The sequence below is a fragment of the Lepidochelys olivacea genome (assembly GCF_965140295.1).
Source record: "Lepidochelys olivacea isolate rLepOli2 genome assembly, chromosome: 6".
Taxonomy (NCBI): Eukaryota; Metazoa; Chordata; order Testudines; family Cheloniidae; genus Lepidochelys; species Lepidochelys olivacea.
Genome location: NC_140416.1, coordinates 18,906,177 through 18,922,526, shown reverse-complemented (window position 1 = coordinate 18,922,526; position 16,350 = coordinate 18,906,177). Strand labels below are relative to the sequence as shown.

General features: G+C 47.7%; 1 protein-coding gene and 1 pseudogene across 2 annotated transcripts in view; both read right to left on the bottom strand.

Moving 5' to 3' along the window:
• CD151 (CD151 molecule (Raph blood group)) overlaps positions 1 to 10,376 on the bottom strand; it is a 62,617-nt gene extending 52,241 nt beyond the window's left edge. The window contains exon 1 of the mRNA XM_084632550.1: positions 9,986 to 10,376. The gene's annotated coding sequence lies outside the window, so the exon portion shown is untranslated. The remainder of the gene's footprint in view (positions 1 to 9,985) is intronic.
• Positions 10,377 to 15,440: 5,064 nt separating this feature from the next.
• Positions 15,441 to 15,842, bottom strand: LOC311521452 (late histone H2A.1 pseudogene; annotated as a pseudogene). The gene has a single exon. The product of its transcript is annotated as a late histone H2A.1 pseudogene (transcript).
• Positions 15,843 to 16,350: the final 508 nt, after the last annotated feature.

Sequence of the window (16,350 nt, the reverse complement as noted above, 5' to 3'; positions counted from 1 at the left end):
AAACAGGGTAGGAATCCAAACAGGGTCTTGGTTTTTTTTAAAGACAACACGGCTCAGAATGTTTGTGGCACCTCAATCCACTGTGTTATCAGTTCTATCTAAAGCACCTCCTTCAGCGATGGCACTAAGAACACAAGCATTTGCACAAACTAAGAGCCCCAGACGCTGCTCTGTGACTGCATGCACAGCTCCCCTTGGCATCTGGGGGAGTTCAGGGTGCAGCCCTCAAGCAAGAAAGTAAACAATTAAACATGGGGCAAGGCACTGTTGTCAGGGGAAATGGATGTTAATTCTTCCCTTACGGATTCCACAGAGGCCAATGCAAGATACCAAGAGAGATTCACAACCCATGACTCACTCCCACTGCTCCTGGCACCTAAACTATGCTGCTGGCTGGACAGCATGTCCAAAATCCTGGCATGATTTTGTTTGCATAGCTTGGGCCTACCCAGCATGGAGATTCTGCTGAAGTCTTTCTTCCACTATATTTCTTCCACTCTTGCATTACCTTCATTGGAGACAAAAGCACCTTTGAAACACAGCTCGGCACACACCAAAGGCAACATCTGCTTTTAGAACTTAGGGGTTACTAATCAGCCACTTAAAAAAAAAAAAAGATCCACAACACACACACAATTTTAAAAAGTCACCAGAAATTCCTGCCTTCAGTTCCTCCTGTCCCAAATTTTCACTGCATTCTGTGTGGGTTAAATGTGCTAAACTGACATCAGTAGTCTATTATCATTTGTATATGGTATCTGAGCTCACTGTGCCATTGTGCTGGGTGCTGTCTGTACACAGAGTAAGAGACAGTCCCTGCCCTGGAGAGCTTTCAGTACGAATAGACAAGACAGAATGTATTATTATCCTCGTTTTCCAGACAGAGAACTGAGGCACAGAGCGGTTAAGTGATTCACCCAAGGTGACACAAGAAGTCTGTGGCAGAGATAGAAATTGAACCCAGATTTCCCGAGTCCCAGACTAACACATACAATATAAGCAGTAGTATCAGACTGATACCCTCTGCCCCCAGTAATGTGATAAGCAGGAGAGATCACCCCTAGCTCTGAGAAGGGAGCTCAGCCTCTCTGCTAATTTGCTGAGAGTGCCAATAATGCCACCTGGACTGGATCTGAACCAATGGCCTAAAGACTCTAGATCCCATCATCAATTCAGCCCCCCTATAATAAGAAGAGGCCCTGAAACACGTATCAGAGGCCTGAGCTAAAGTAGTGAAAACTTTGCTGATATAAAGCAAAGTTAAGTTGTGAACAAGAGGCAGGCCCAGCTCACAGAATTTGGCAAGCACAGGGCTGCTATTGCAGAAACACACATTCCTAAGTAGTGCTAGGCACAAGAATATATACGCAACCACATTCTAGAAAGGTGGCACCAGAACACCTCAATACCAAACACATTCCCCAAAGATAACAGGAACACGCTGACCCATCTTAAGGATAAGGTCAGGATGACAGCATGATGGATAGAGATGTTTTGATCAAATCTACAGGTACAAGGTAATGGGTGGCAACCTAAAAGGTCAGAGGGTGGCACCCTGATACGTATGGGGCAATACGTAATTTGTTTGTATTGGTGTATAAAGATGTATCTCAGAGGGAGCGTCTTTCGCCTCCTGAGGGGGCAGTGGGAAGAACCGCCACTGACTGAGCTGTGTCCATTGTCACGGGCATACATGGGCTAGTGTAACGGTAGACATTGATCCGGGGAGCTAGGAACATGCTTTGTTGGCAAAAAACCTGGTTGGATGCCTTCGTACCTTAATGGATCTTGTGGTCATTAGGCAGTTCGCTGCGCAGAGCTGTGACAGCACACAGAGAACAGACACACATGCAGCCAAACATCTAACCACATCCCCTTCTGCAGGTATACACGTTGTACACTGAAGGGGATTTAGTGCAGGATAATGCTTTGGTAACTGAGGAGCAAAGAGGCCCAGGAAAAGGTTCTGATTGCATCTCACAGCAGCTTAAGTCATTACATTTACAAGAGTCTCCGCAGCTTACAGACTCCCACTTTTATTAAAAACCTTTTACAGCAGCTAATTATTTTCAGAGAAGATGCTGATTGGTCTGTTAATGGCGCTGACCTTCTGCCAGGGAGAACGGTCCTCAACTCACACAGGACCCAACCCTGCCCCAGCTTTCCATGGCTCAGTATCATTCAACACAACCCAAACCCGGCTTCAGATACAGACAAGGAATGTGGCACCGTGATGTAGCAGAGGCCTGTAACAGAGCTGGCTGACATAAGCCGCATTCACTGTGCTCATTTCTCAGACTCAGATTTCGAATACATTAGTGACAACGTCTCGCGAAGTTCTTCTCTTCTTCCATGCCCACTCTGCCCCTGCAAAGACTCACCCAGGAGGGGGGCGCCGCAGTTGTAATTTCAACAGCATACACTGACACCTACATCTTTATTGAGAACAGGAGCCTTTCACGCTGCCCCTCCCGGAGCAGCATCAGTGAATGAATGGACGCACACAGGCCAACATCTTTTTCAGTGCCCTTCCTCCCTTGAGTACACGCGCTCTGCACACTCAGCCCCCTTGGGGGACATGAGAAAAGTGCACTGAATATCTTACGCATCTGGGGTGGGGGGGAGGGGGAGAAAAGAGAAAACAAAAGCAGACTTTGCATGTTTAATATTAGGCTCCAGCACCAGATTAAAAAAAAAAAAAAAAAAAAAAAAAACCCAGCATCTAATGCCAAGCAGCTACTTTGTTCCCAGCTTTCAGCTCTGTTTGTTCCTGCAGATCATAGATACTGTTGCCAAGATCAACCCACAGGTCTGGCTAACACCCGCTCTGGTGCTGCACTTACTGTATGTCTCATTCCGTTTTTTCCCAGTGGCCAAGGTGCAACACACAGCTGACAGTGGTATAGGTGGGTGACCCAACTCCACTGGGCAAAAGGGGCAACTTTCTTATTAGCCTCCATAGTACGTACTATCCTATACCAGAATTGCCCTGCTGGATCAGATTGATGGCCCATCCTGTCCAGTATCCTGTCTCCCATACTGGACAGCATAGGTGCTGACTTTTTACTTTTCCCGGGGATGCTTCACCCCAAGGCCCCAGCCCCACGGCCCCGCCCTTTCCGACCCCTGCTCACCCACTATTTTTCTCCCCCATGGGTGCTCCAGTCCCAGAGAACCCCCGGAGTTGGAGCCTATGCTGGACAGGACCAGCTGCATCCAAGAAAGATGCAAGAATGGAATAACCTTAGCTCATGTAGATAGTGGCTGGCGTGTGTCCTGAAGCAGAAGATGACAGCTACATTTTATTATATGCCTCCAAGACCCAAAAGCACTTTCAGTCACCCACAAGGATTATTTTACCAACTGCTGAAATGTAACCATTGCTAGAGTAGAACCAAGCAGCAACATCCCACAACAGTTTACAGCAGAAAGTGAAGAATCCCATCACCTAGACCTGCAAGGGGAATTTAGGGTGGAAATGAGGATGGCGCAATGTGGCTGTGACACCAAAGTGAAGGCCATGACTCTTGCAAAAAGTGCAATACTTTAATAATCATAGTCCTGCTGTCTTTCCTTTGCTGTGCAGTAGTTTATTACACAGTAGCCAGGGCACGGGGTTAATGTGACTGACTGAAGTAGCTTCCTCTGCATGTCAAGCTGCTGAGATCATGAACAGAACAATCCAACATGCTGGTACGAGCAGGTTACTGGTAAAGACTTAGGCACCGGGATGGAGCAGGAAACGAGAACATACTGTCACTTACTCTTAACAGAGCTCTGACGCTTCTAAACAGGGGCTGGGTGTGAACTCCCTTCACGTCACAGGGAAGGAAGACCTAAGACTCTACCTGCTCTATTGCCAAGGAACCTCATTCTCAGTCTGCAGTTCCCCATCCCCTCCAGGCCTCGTCCCACCCTCCATGTGAGTGAACCCCAACTCAGGGCACCATGATGGCAGGGGGGAGGGGGGCATTTCCCCAGATAGAGAAGTTTGCAAACCCCCATCCAGGATGGCTATGCACACACAGTCACCAGGCTCCCAGAAAGGACGTACGCGGGAGGAAGGGAAAGCATGGCCATGTTGCAAAGTAGGACTGGCTTCGTTTATTAGGCTTGGTTGCAGTCAGAAGGTGCGGCAGGGAAAGGAACACATGGGGTGTAAGAGATTAAGAGGTGTACGGTGGGTCCCAACAGCTGAGAGGACACGGAGGAGGGGCGGAGGAGGGGGTGTCAGGGAATGCAAGAGATGGAGGGAGATCAACCCTCAGGTTCCTGAAGTTTTGAAACTATCAAGACTAACTTACTTTCCTGGTCTTGGTGGGAGCCCATTGGGACTGTTATGATAGGGAGGGGCCTGACTTATTGGTGGAGCACCCTGATTCATTCTGGCTGACACCAGTCCTCTAATCTAACTTGTCTGGGACACATGGCCCAGCTGCAGCAGCAGCCCCCTCCCCCGGAGATAACTGGGCATGGAGACTAGAAGTAGGTAGAGAGTAGAAGGCTCTTGACTCCCATAAGTAATTGGGCGGGTAGGAGATGGGGGAGCAAAAGCAAAGAGAGAATAGCAGAAATGCCGACAGAGGTTTGCAGGGCATGGAGCAAGAAAGGGGAGACGTGTAAGTGCCACTCTTTTCCTTTCTGATCCCACTCTTTCTTCAGCTTGTGTGTGTTACCTATGGGAAGTGCTGCACTGGACTCTACCTGCTAGAAACTAACATGCGATAGGGGTGAGGGCAGTGGGGACCGCACCACAGCTGGAAGCCAGGTGAAGAAGCTACAATGAGATGCATGGCGAGATCTGACAGGACAGTTTGTTTTCTGCTAATATTGCTAAAAGATGCACGGAGGGTAGAGATATCCAGCTGTTTTCCTTCCCCAAAAACTCTCACTGAGGGGAGTTTTAAAGTAACACTCACATTTACCATAACACATGCATATTTAGCCAGAGGAAGAAGGAAGTAGCTCCCTGCAGCAAGCAAGGGCCAACATTTTCTGAACTAATTAGAGATTTTTAGGTACCTTGATTTTTGGCCACCTAGCTTGGGACATCATAAAGGGGATGGCTTTTCTGAGGGTGAGCAAATACATAGTTGCAGACTCTGTAACATTCTCACAGAGTGAGCAGCTACAGCAGTCGAGCTACAATTATTATTAGCTTCGTATAATCCAATCTGCCTCAAGAGCCATATTAGCCCTGCATCAGCCACCCAAGGCAGAAACATTGTTCTGCTCTACAAAGAAAGGTGGCAGCCTCTCTCCATCCCCTCCCAAAGAATCTCTCACTTAAGCCTAGGAAGGCCACACTGGAAATGTCCCTTGTGGAGCCAGGATTTAGACAGGAAGCACCTTATTATACTTCAGGAGAGGCAATGTTAAATAACCCGGCTGCTACTCTGAAACCCGTCAACGTTCAGTGTGTCAGCATAGCGCCAGGCTGAGTGGGAGCGTGCCTTCACTAAGGCCGGTTCTGTAATCATTTCCAGCCTGGTGAGATGGGGGCGGGGGAAGAGAAATAACACCCAGAGAAACAGCCCAGGCTGCATCTAGGCAAGGGAGAGAGAGAGAGAGAGAGAGAGAGAGTCTGTGCTAGCAAAGGTCATCACCACAGTTACTGCATTTGATCAGCAAGAGCAGACAGTGCAGGGAGATCTGGGCCTGCCAGAGAGCCTGACGGAGGTGAGACACCCACAGTCCAAAAAACCACTGGTTTCATGAGAGCAATACAATATCACCCCCTCCGGCCACCGCACTGCAAGGATGCTGGTGACCATGAGCGCTGTTGCCACACATTTTACACGATAATGTCGTCTCAGAGATGTTCTCTGAGCACAGCTCTAGAAGCCAGGAATTTTGTTGTTCTCATCTTAGTTCTAACACTGACTTTGCAGCCACTTTAGGCAAGTTACTTAATTTGTCTGCCTCATTTTCCTTATCCATAAAATTGCAACAACACTTCCTTATCTTGCAGGCGCGTCAGCAGGCTTAAGTGTTTGCAAAGTGTTTTGAAGATGGCAAGTGCCATACAAATGCTCAGTACGGGATACCCATAAGGTGGTTCCTTTAACCCCCACAACCCCCAGAGCAGGGTGCAATCAGGCCAATCTTGCTATTAGGGAGTTCATCCTAAACAGTGCTCTGCTCCCTCTATACTGGCTGCACAGAGATGAAACCATTAGAACAAGCATTTCTGAAACACACCTGGCCTCCGCAGAAACAACACCTAGGGGAAGAGAGACTTTGATGCCCACCCATTCTGGCAAAGAGGGCATGGGGTAGGAATTAGAGAGCACGAGGGGTGCAGCTGAACTGAGCAGAGCAGGAATGAGTGAATGCAGAACCGGTCTGAGAACCGTAAGAAGAGCTCAGAGGAAGAGCCTAGAGAAGAGGAGAATGAGGTGGGGAGGGCTGTTACATGGAGTAACCTATCTCAAAACTACAGCAGGGCTGCAAGGCCTTTGTACCAGTGGGAGTGGAAAGTCTCATGGTGACTCTGGGAGACTGAACTAATAGGCTCTTTTGGACTTCTCTCTTGCCTTTTGAGACACCAAACACAGGGAGACATGGACTAATTGATCTGGCACTGTAAAGTGGCCAGCTAGAGAAAGCTCAGAAGCTGTTTCAGAAGCTTATACCAATAATACCCAACAATTTCAGGTGAGGCAGTGAAGAATATTGAAACTATGGAGGGAAAAGGAAGTGGTATGAGAGGGGTCAGAAGCTGCAGATCTCAAAAAACAGCTTAGCTCTCCTGGTCACAGTGTGGTAGTCTGTTACCATAGGGATCTGCTGAGCTCAGTAGCGTTCACTTCCGTAACAGAAAAGTACAATTCCCTTTCCTGCTGGAGGCACTGGGTTTGTTAATCATGTTGATTTACAGTAGTGCATAAAAGTGCCACCCAAGAACGCAGCCCCATTGGGCTAGCAACGTATAAACACAGTAGTAGAAGATGTGACATTTGATAGCCTACGTCAGCATAGCTTAAAGTCAAAAAGGCACCACTGTGATCAAAGTGTATGAAACCTTATTACGTTTGTTAGATCAAGTAGAGCAGCAGATCAGTCACAGCACACAAAAGCTGCGCCCATTTTGCCCTGAACTCCACTTTCCCTAGCCTATGGTAAGAGGCAGGTTATCAGCAGCCAGGGTGGATAAAAATTAATTATTTAAAAAAAAAATTTTAAAAATCTGATTTTTTTTATTTAAATTGGATTTTTTGGATAAAAAGGTTTTTTCCTCAAAAAGCAATCTAAAGACAGTTTTAATTAAGATACATTATGGCTCAAAGATAATATGGAATAGGAATTATAAATTCTATAGTATGAGACAATATATTCATGTCATGTTTAAGAAAAGTTTTGTAAATGAGTTCCAATAGTTCATGGATTACGGACCCAATCTTATGGGGTGCCAAGGGCTTCCGTACAGATTATTTAGGTTAATCTTTCTATCGACCAATGGGGCTCAGTCTAGAAGATACCATCAGAGACGCTTAGTTTGCAGTTCTCAAACTGTGGATTTGTCTCTCCAGAGATAACATACTTGTTAAGAGCAAAAATGTTTTTAAATAAATAATATATAGAGGTGAGAAATAACAGACCTTAACCCTATTGTCCCTGTGCAAATTTGTGTACACAGAGTCAATCCCTTACCTCTCTCTAAAAGTGCAAAGTTTCAAAAAGTTCAATGAACAGAAGGTTGTTGGGGGCAGAATAGATCTGGACAAGGAGAAAAAGTCTGGAGATAAATGTGAGAAGGGAGGGACAGGCAGTACAAACAAAAGTGAAACTGTTTGAGCAGCATATTCCAGAATTCACTTTTATGTAGAAATCCATGATTAAATCGAGTCTCCCTCACTAAATCAAATCCACCCTGACAGCAGGGCTATGGTAACCCACAGAGCCTAAAGGCAAACTATGTGCTAGGTGCTATAAGGTGTTGTCCTCCTACTTTCACTGCAAACTAATATCCAGGGGCTGAGGTTTTAACTCAGAAAGGGCTTTTCAGAGTCTCCTCCATCTGCAGCAACCAGTTTTAGTGATGCCAAAGTCCAGGGACCGGGCAGACCTTTCAGCTCTATCTTCATGTTGATTTAAACGATTGAGAGAACTTTTGGTCTGCATGTTAACTAGATGATATTTGTCACGCTAGAAGCCTCCCTCAGAACCTAGGCCACTGTTAAAACATCATAGACTGTAGAAGTCAGTTTTCTGAACTGGGGTCCCAAATAGAAAAGGAGTACTAGTGGCACCTTAGAGACTAACCAATTTATTTGAGCATAAGCTTTCGTGAGCTACAGCTCACTTTTGCATCCGATGAAGTGAGCTGTAGCTCATGAAAGCTCATGCTCAAATAAATTGGTTAGTCTCTAAGGTGCCACAAATACTCCTTTTCTTTTTGTGAATACAGACTAACACGGCTGCTACTCTGAAATGGGGTCCCAAATGGTTGTCTTGTATGGCATAACTTTACCAAAACTTCTGCCACCATGCATCACCTCTGTAACCTTTCATTAAACCCTTGATCCGTGGGAAGGGCTGATCTTTAGCACCTTGTGAAACCCAAGAGCAAGAAGGGGGGGAAGGAGAATAAGTTACAGGGATTTTAATAGGGCATCCAGAGGTTTCTCCGTTAAATATACTCCTCCTCAATACCAACAAGCTGCTGCAATGGGATGGATTCATGATCAAGGGCTTCTATGATCAAGACATGCTGAAGGCTGTCTACCCTTTACACTCGATGCCATGAAGCAAAGCCTGCTGGGGAAGGCTCTGCATGTCAAGGAACAGGGTGGTGCAGCTACAGTAATACCCAGCCAGCACAGCACCTGCCAGTTTCAAAATGGGAGACAGGGAGAACAGAGAAGCAGAACAAGCAGAACAGTTGATTGGATTTCCCGGTAAATATGTTCTCTCTTCCCCACCCCACCCCACGGATTTCACCAGTATTTCAACCTAAAGCCCAGATCTTATTTATCCAGAAGGGGAGCCTCAGACAAGCCAGAAGTGAAGAGAGAGAAGCTCTGTGCAACTAAGTCAAGAGAGGACACAGAAGCCCTGTGGCGAGGCGATCCCTAGGGATCTGCTGGCGATAGAGGAAGTCGCGTTTTTAAAAAAGGCAACCACAACTCAGGAAACTGGCCTCTCAGTAGGGAGGAAAAGGGTTTGGCGATTAAAGCCCTAGAGCTGGCCACAGGAGATCACCGACAACGTGTGCGCCCTGGGGCAAGTCCCCAAACTGCTCTATGCCTCCGATGGCTCTAGAGAAATGAAAAGGGAGACGTCTGGATTTCGCACGAGGCACCGCCTAGGCTGCATGGAAATTCGTGGCCTTCCAGGGAACAGCGGGGCATTGCCCCAGGGGGTTGGGATTTAGGCCGCTCTTGGCGAGGGACGCTCTGAAGTCACGGTCTGAGCCAGCAACCTCTTGAGTCACGCAGTGGTGAAAAGAAAAGAAAAAAAACCACCCAACCCACGGCATTTTTGTACCTCGCCGAGTTTGGGATTGTTGCAGTTTAAAGCGCCAGTGAAAGCTGCCTTGCAGCAGGGAGAGCTCGGCCCTTCCCAACCAGCCCTTTCAGAAGCTGGAGACCCTTTGCAAGGCGAGGAGCTGGGGGTGGAAGAAGAGTTTAGCCACCCCCGTGGAAACAAAACGCGCCTTGGGTTGCAAGGGGACACCCACGGGAACGTGCTGTACCGCGGGCCCCCTCTCTAACAATACCCAGCTCGGGGGAAATCCCCGGCATGCTTTCATGTGCCCGTCGCTGACTCAGCCCGGCAAACCCAGGCTCCGCTCCTCCTCTGCTAGCCCTGGGAAGGGAAGGGGTGGGGCGAGGGGGGCAGAGGGCTTCCTTTGTTGCTGCTGTTTCAGGTGCGCGTCCCCCTGCCGGTCCCCGCGCCAGCAGCTCCTTGCTTTGGCCATTGCGCGCTTCTCCCCTGCAGACAGACGAAGAGGCTGAGCAGAGCCCCGCGCGCCTCCCTTTACCTGGTCCCGGCGAGCCGAGTCCCGAACCCCTGGGGCAGGAGAGCGAGTCCCACCTTCCCTCCGGCAGAGCTGCCGCCGCAGTGAGACCCGGCAGCGCGAGCCCTGCTCCGCAGCCGCTGCTCCAGACCCCTCCCAGTCCCCGCAGTTCCAGCCAGCAGCTGCTCCAAGGCTTAACTGTTTGAATAAACTCTGATCCTTCTCTCCCGGAGACCCCTAGTGGGCAGAGGGACTATAACTGCCTAGTTTCAGAGGAGCAGCCCTGTTAGTCTGTATTCCCAAAAAGAAAAGGAGGACTTGTGGCACCTTAGAGACTAACCAATTTATTTGAGCATGAGCTTTCCTGAGCTACAGCTCACTTCATCGGGTGCAGCCTACTGTGATCTGGAGGCAGAGCAGCTCGGTGTAAGCTTGAGAACTTGTCTCTCTCACCAACAGAAGTTGGGCCAATAAAAGCTATAACCTCACCCACCTTGTTTCTCTAATAGCCTAGTTTCAAAGTAACAGCCGTGTTAGTCTGTGTTCGCAAAAAGAAAAGGAGGACTTGTGGCACCTTAGAGACTAACCAATTTATTTGAGCATAAGCTTTCATGAGCTACAGCTCACTTCATCGGACTCACGTGGCTGCAACAACACTGCACTCAGCACCACAGAGACAGTGAATCCTGAGTCAGCGAATAAGAACATAAGAAAGGCCCTACTGGCTCAGACCAAAGGTCCATCTAGCCCAGCAGCCTGTCTTCCCATAGTGGCCAAAGCCAGGTGCCCCAGAGGGAGTGAACCTAACCAGGTAATAATCAAATAAGACACACCCCCTCTTTCTGTTTTAATTTTAACTTATTTTTTTATTCAAAAGACCAAGGCAAACTGGTCGTTGAAAGTTACCAGCTACTTCAGCCTCAAGAAAAGTCAGCTGTACAACAAAACATTTGTTCTGAGTTGTGTGTGTGTGCACATGTGTACCTGTACACACTTTTCTGCCACATTCCTAAGTGGCCAGAACACTTTGAGGATCAGATGTAACCGTCCAAACAGCTGGAGAAGGGAGGGGCAGGAGGAGATAAAGAAGAGGTGGGAGGAAAATGCTTAGCCTGTGATTTTGGACACACGTTGACGGCAGTTGTGGGTGCCCAATTGGAGCCGTCAGCATTCAGCACTTCAGAAAAGTTTCTGAACCCTGTAAGAACCTAATAACCTATATACTCCCGTGTGCAATATTGCCAGCTGCAGGAGCTCAAATGTCATGAGTCAGGCCCCCAAAATTGAGAGTTGTTTTTTATTGTTTTTAAAGAGATAGATTGTGGTTTGGGGTCTGTCCAGTGACCTTCCCCATAGGCCTGGCAAGAACAGTATTGCCAACTCTCCCAAAGTTTATAGAGTAACAATTTTTACACATATGCACACCCACTCACCCCACAGTTCTCCTCCCTGTGTGCCTGTAGGGCTCCTTACTTCTCCCCAAGTCTCAAGATTCCAGTTAATTCTGCACCCCAAGACTTATTCACCCCATGTGATGCTCTGTACCTCAGGGGGACACCCTATACCCCCATGTTCATCTTTATAAAATGATTATGTGGTATCCAATGCAAAGTTTGTCATGTTGGGTGTCTTCAGAAGGCTCATAATGCACTGAGCATGGTTTTTATAGTAACTGTTACAGTAAGGTTATAATTTCATGTATATAGTTATGAGGCTGAAAATGTATCCTCCTGGCTTAAAGTAAGCCCATGCAAAAAGTCTCCAAGAACAGGGAGGCAGTTCACACCTCGTCAGGGTATGGATGGGACAAACCTAGCTCAGCCTCACAGGAACAATGGACACTGGCTTAGGCAGCAACAAAAGAATCGGTTAGACCCTCGAGGGAATCACCCTCTTCCTTTGGTCAGTTTGGGACTGCAATCAGGTAATGCTCACCTGCCTCTGGGGGGGAGGGGGGCAGCATGGCACGCGCGCAAAGCCAGGAGGAAAGAAAGGACACGATAAAAGGGAGAGATTTTGCTATGCTCTCTCTCTCTCTCCTACCTACATCTACAGACACCACCACCAAGGGACTGAAATGCTGATCAAAGGGGAGAGCCTGACTGAAAAGTAACCAGCCAGCCTGTGGTTAGAAGCATCTAAGTTTTTAAGGACATTGAAAGTGTTAAGAGCAACTTAGAATGCTTTTTGCTTTTATTTCATTTGACCAAATCTGACTTGTTACGCTTTGACTTATAATCACTTAAAATCTATCCTTATAGTTAATAAATCTGTTTGTTTATTCTACCTGAAGCAGCGCCTTTGGTCTGAAGTGTGTCGGAGGCTCCCTTTTGTAGACCAAGCCTGGTACATATCAGTTTCTTTGTTAAACTGACAAACTTATATAAGCTTGCAGCATCCATACCTAGACACTGCAAGACAGAAGTTCCTTGGGTTGTGTCTGGGACCGGAGATATTGGCTAGTGTCATTCACTTGCAAGTAGCTGGGAGCAGCTTACATGCCAGAGACTGTGCGTGAACAGCCCAGGAATGGGGGTTCTCACAGCAGAGCAAGGCGGGCTCCCAGCATCAAAAATTGGAGTGACCTAGCAGATCATCGGTCCAGATAAAACGAGAGGGGAACCTCACACCCCAGCAGCCCCCACACCAATGCTGGCTATCCCCATCCTTCAGTGTAGCTCTGCTTCTCCAAGGGATCTTCACCAACTCCCAGCTCTTAGGGGTAGGGGGTCCTGCTACAATTGCACCCCTTCTCTCCCTTCCTAGGCTTGTGGCTGCCAACTTCCTGTATTTTATTGTATCTGTATCTTATGCTATTTGGTGCTTTTCTTAAAACCCCAGCTCCTAAAGTCATGGGATTCCAAGAGAATCTCACCTTTTATTAAAAAAAAAAAAAAAAAAGCACAAAACCAATGAGGAGTCCTTGTGGCACCTTAGAGGCTAAGAAATTTATTTAGGCATAAGCTTTTGTGGGCTATCACCCACTTCATGAGATGCATGGAGTAGAACATACAGTAGGCGGGGATAAATACACAGCACATGAAAAGATGGGAGTTCCCTTACCAAGTGATTTCTAGCCCTCTCAGTTAGATAGAAAAGATTGAAGAGGTTACTCAAGTGCCCCCTAAAGGCTAAAAACCAGAAGAACAAAGCAAGCAAGCAAAACAGTTTCATGATTTCTTTTAGTTTTTAAAAAGGCATGCATGATTTTGGGCGGGGGAGGGGGGCCCTAAAGCATGATTTTTGGATGCTTGGGGTTGCCAATACTGTAAAGGCATTGTTGTCATACATACAAGTTACAGCACCATCCCCCTTTGCATCACATCAGCAAAATTAATAGTGCCTAGCCAAAGGTTGTGCCCTTCTCGAGACTCTAGTCGCAGGTATACTTTTTGTTTAAGAGACACTCACGAAGGAGGTTTCTACAGTGCAGCCTAGAAGTTGTCAGACTAGTAGATTGCCTCATCCCTCCATTATTTCCCATAAGCTTTAACCTAAATGCCTCAGCATTAGGACATGCCTCCGTACAAGGAGCACCTCCTATCTGGATCTCCACCTCTGAGTCAGAATAGAGGTATCCCTCCTCCCAACAAGGAGTGGAATAAATTCATACTACACTTGACCTAAGGCAATGGCCCAAGTCATCTTATCAAGACCTACCTAGATTTGTAAAAGAATAAATCCAGTTGGTTTGCTTCATTGCTATTCATTCTTCAACATATAGTATCTCCATGGGATGATATTTATTTGGAAAACTGGCTGCCAGCCAGACACTAGACCAGCCCTTAGTGACTGAGGGTGGCAGCCTTGCACATTAGGGTCTTAGTGGTCTACAGGAGAGAAAAGAGGGAGCCTTCTCCATGCACATATCAAAGGGGTAGTAAAATGTAAGGAAGAAGTGATGACTGGGAAGGAAGAGGCAGATTTTAAGTGTACACGCACTTGTCAAAGTAAGGGGGGAGAACTGCTCTTAGATGCGGGGAGGGAACTGAGGAAGAGTTCCTTGTCCTCTCCCTGGCTTGGGGGAGCCAGGTTCACCTCCTTTCCTGATTCAGGTAGAGTCCCCTTCCTGTCCAACCTATTGGAATCACTGTGTATGTGACAGGAAGAAAAGAACCATCCTCTATTTCTTTCAGATCAGCACTAGGTGGAAGGGGGAGAGAAGGAGGAGGAGGAGGAGGGCGGGAAAAGAGTGTTGAAATAAAGCAGAGAGCACTGTGGGAGGAGGTCAGAGTCTAGGGCCAGAGCAGAAGTGAGCATGAAATGAAGAAATTGAAGGAGAAGGGAAGAGTGGGGGAATAATGAATAAATAAATGGGTACACTAGGTCCAACTGGAAAGAGGAGCACACAGATATTTCAGTACTTGGGTAAGGTCAGATCCAGTCCGCTTTGGAGGTAGCCGTGATACTTGAATACAGCAGACTGAACAGGTAGTGATAATACACCCTCTGTACAAGCTTAGGACAAGGCAGTGAGGAGACAACCTAATCTCACACCAGACTCCCTTAAGGCAGTAACCACATGGTTCAGTCTCGACACTGGGGACATAGGAGTTGTGCCTAGTTCTGGGCCAGTTGAACATTCTCCCCTAGGTTTGGGGTAGCACATTGATGTCATTAGTTGCGGGGGTAAGACCACCACGACGCCTCTCACATAAGGCATTTCTGTTCTCTGCCTGCCTTGCATCAGGACTGCCCTTCTCACTGCTCCCCTGCTGTAGGATTGTGGAAGGGAAGTTTTCTGCAAGGGCCTCCCTTCCTCCAAATCCTATTAGTGGTTGTATTATGGGAGCAATTGAGATTAGGGCCCCATTGTACAAGACACTTATCTAAGTAGACAAAAAAAAAAAAGAAGAAGAATTATCCCTACTTTATGGGGGAGGAACTAAGGCCCAGATCCTCAAGGGAGGGAGGCGCCTAAATGCCTTTGAGGATCTGGGCCTAAATGACTCGTTCAAGATAACACAATGAAGCCGGTATCCAGGCCATACCTAGGGAGGTGTGGGATCCAGGGCAGAAATGATAATTTGTCACTTCTGGGACCAAGCACGCCCAGTGCTGGGCAATCACACTGGTGGCCCATGGGCCCCCCCCCCAAAACAGGGGGCCCAGAGCAGTCACCCCAATTTGCCATACCCAAGGGACTGCTCTGCCTGTATCAGAATCAGGACTAAAACCACGTCTCCTGTGGCTAAGACACTAGACCAGTGCAGAAGACCATTTTTCTCTAAATCATACAAACCAGAGCTGGATTCCTTATTACAATCTACTGCATAAATAGGAATCACAAGAGCCAGATAGTCTAATAAACCTGTATTTCATACACCAAAAAGCATATACAAATCACCAGTCTGAATAAATATTCTTTAGCAGCAATACACAAACCAAGTGCACCAAGTGAAGCCTGTAGCACAGAACCCAGTCTCGGTGAGCCAGACCTCACCCCTCATTGCAAGGCTCAGCTGCAGCTGGAGGGGAGCTAGCAAGGGGAAGCTCTCTTTCTACTTGCAGACTTTTTGTTGGGTTTCTTGATCAGAAGCGGCTTCTCAATTCTGGGCGGGACACCTCCTTGTGGAATAGTCACCTGGTTGAAGAGTTTATGCAGTTCGTCGTCACACTTAATGCCCAGCAGGATGTGCCTTGGCATGATGCGGTGGTAGCCCTTTGCCTGGGTCACGTACCCTGCTGCTTCCAGCACTTCGGCACTCAGGTACTGCAGCACAGAGGCCAGGTAGACTGCAGCACTGGGGCTTATTCTCACGGCATAGTGCCCCTTCTTCAGGTACCGATGGACACGGCTCACAGGGAATTGCAAGCCAGCCCTCTTTGACTGGGATCTTGAAGACCAGGGCTTTGCCTTCCTCTTGCTGCGTCCAGACATTCTGTCACGAGGCTACAAGAAAGAGGGAACAGTCACCCACAGCTGCCCTTGCCAGGAGACTTGCGAGCACGTGTGTTAAGCTAGATAGAAGCCCCAGTAGGAACAAACCAGCATTCCAACACTCTAAACACGGTGAAAGGGGTAGCCAAGGACAATGTAGCAGCACAGTTACGATTGCTCTATACCTTGGAAGCTGGAAAAATGTTGTACACCATGTTGGTCACAACTCGTTGTAGCCTATGCAATAAATGAGAGCCTAGGTCAATAGCACAGGAAGTTAAAGGGTAAGCGTCCTGGGCAGTAGCTTGCATTAGAGAAGTTTTGGTGTCCAAGGCTGGGTGCCAGCTATTGGTCCAGTATGTGAAGGAACAGATATTGCTTCTCTGGTCTGTGCCCTTTGCAGAGGAGAACTAGTTTAATCTGCCCCCACCCTTCTTTTTCACAGCTTCTCTGAACACCTACCGCACCACTCTCCTGTAGAGGAGCCCAGCTAGGTTGTGACGTTCAT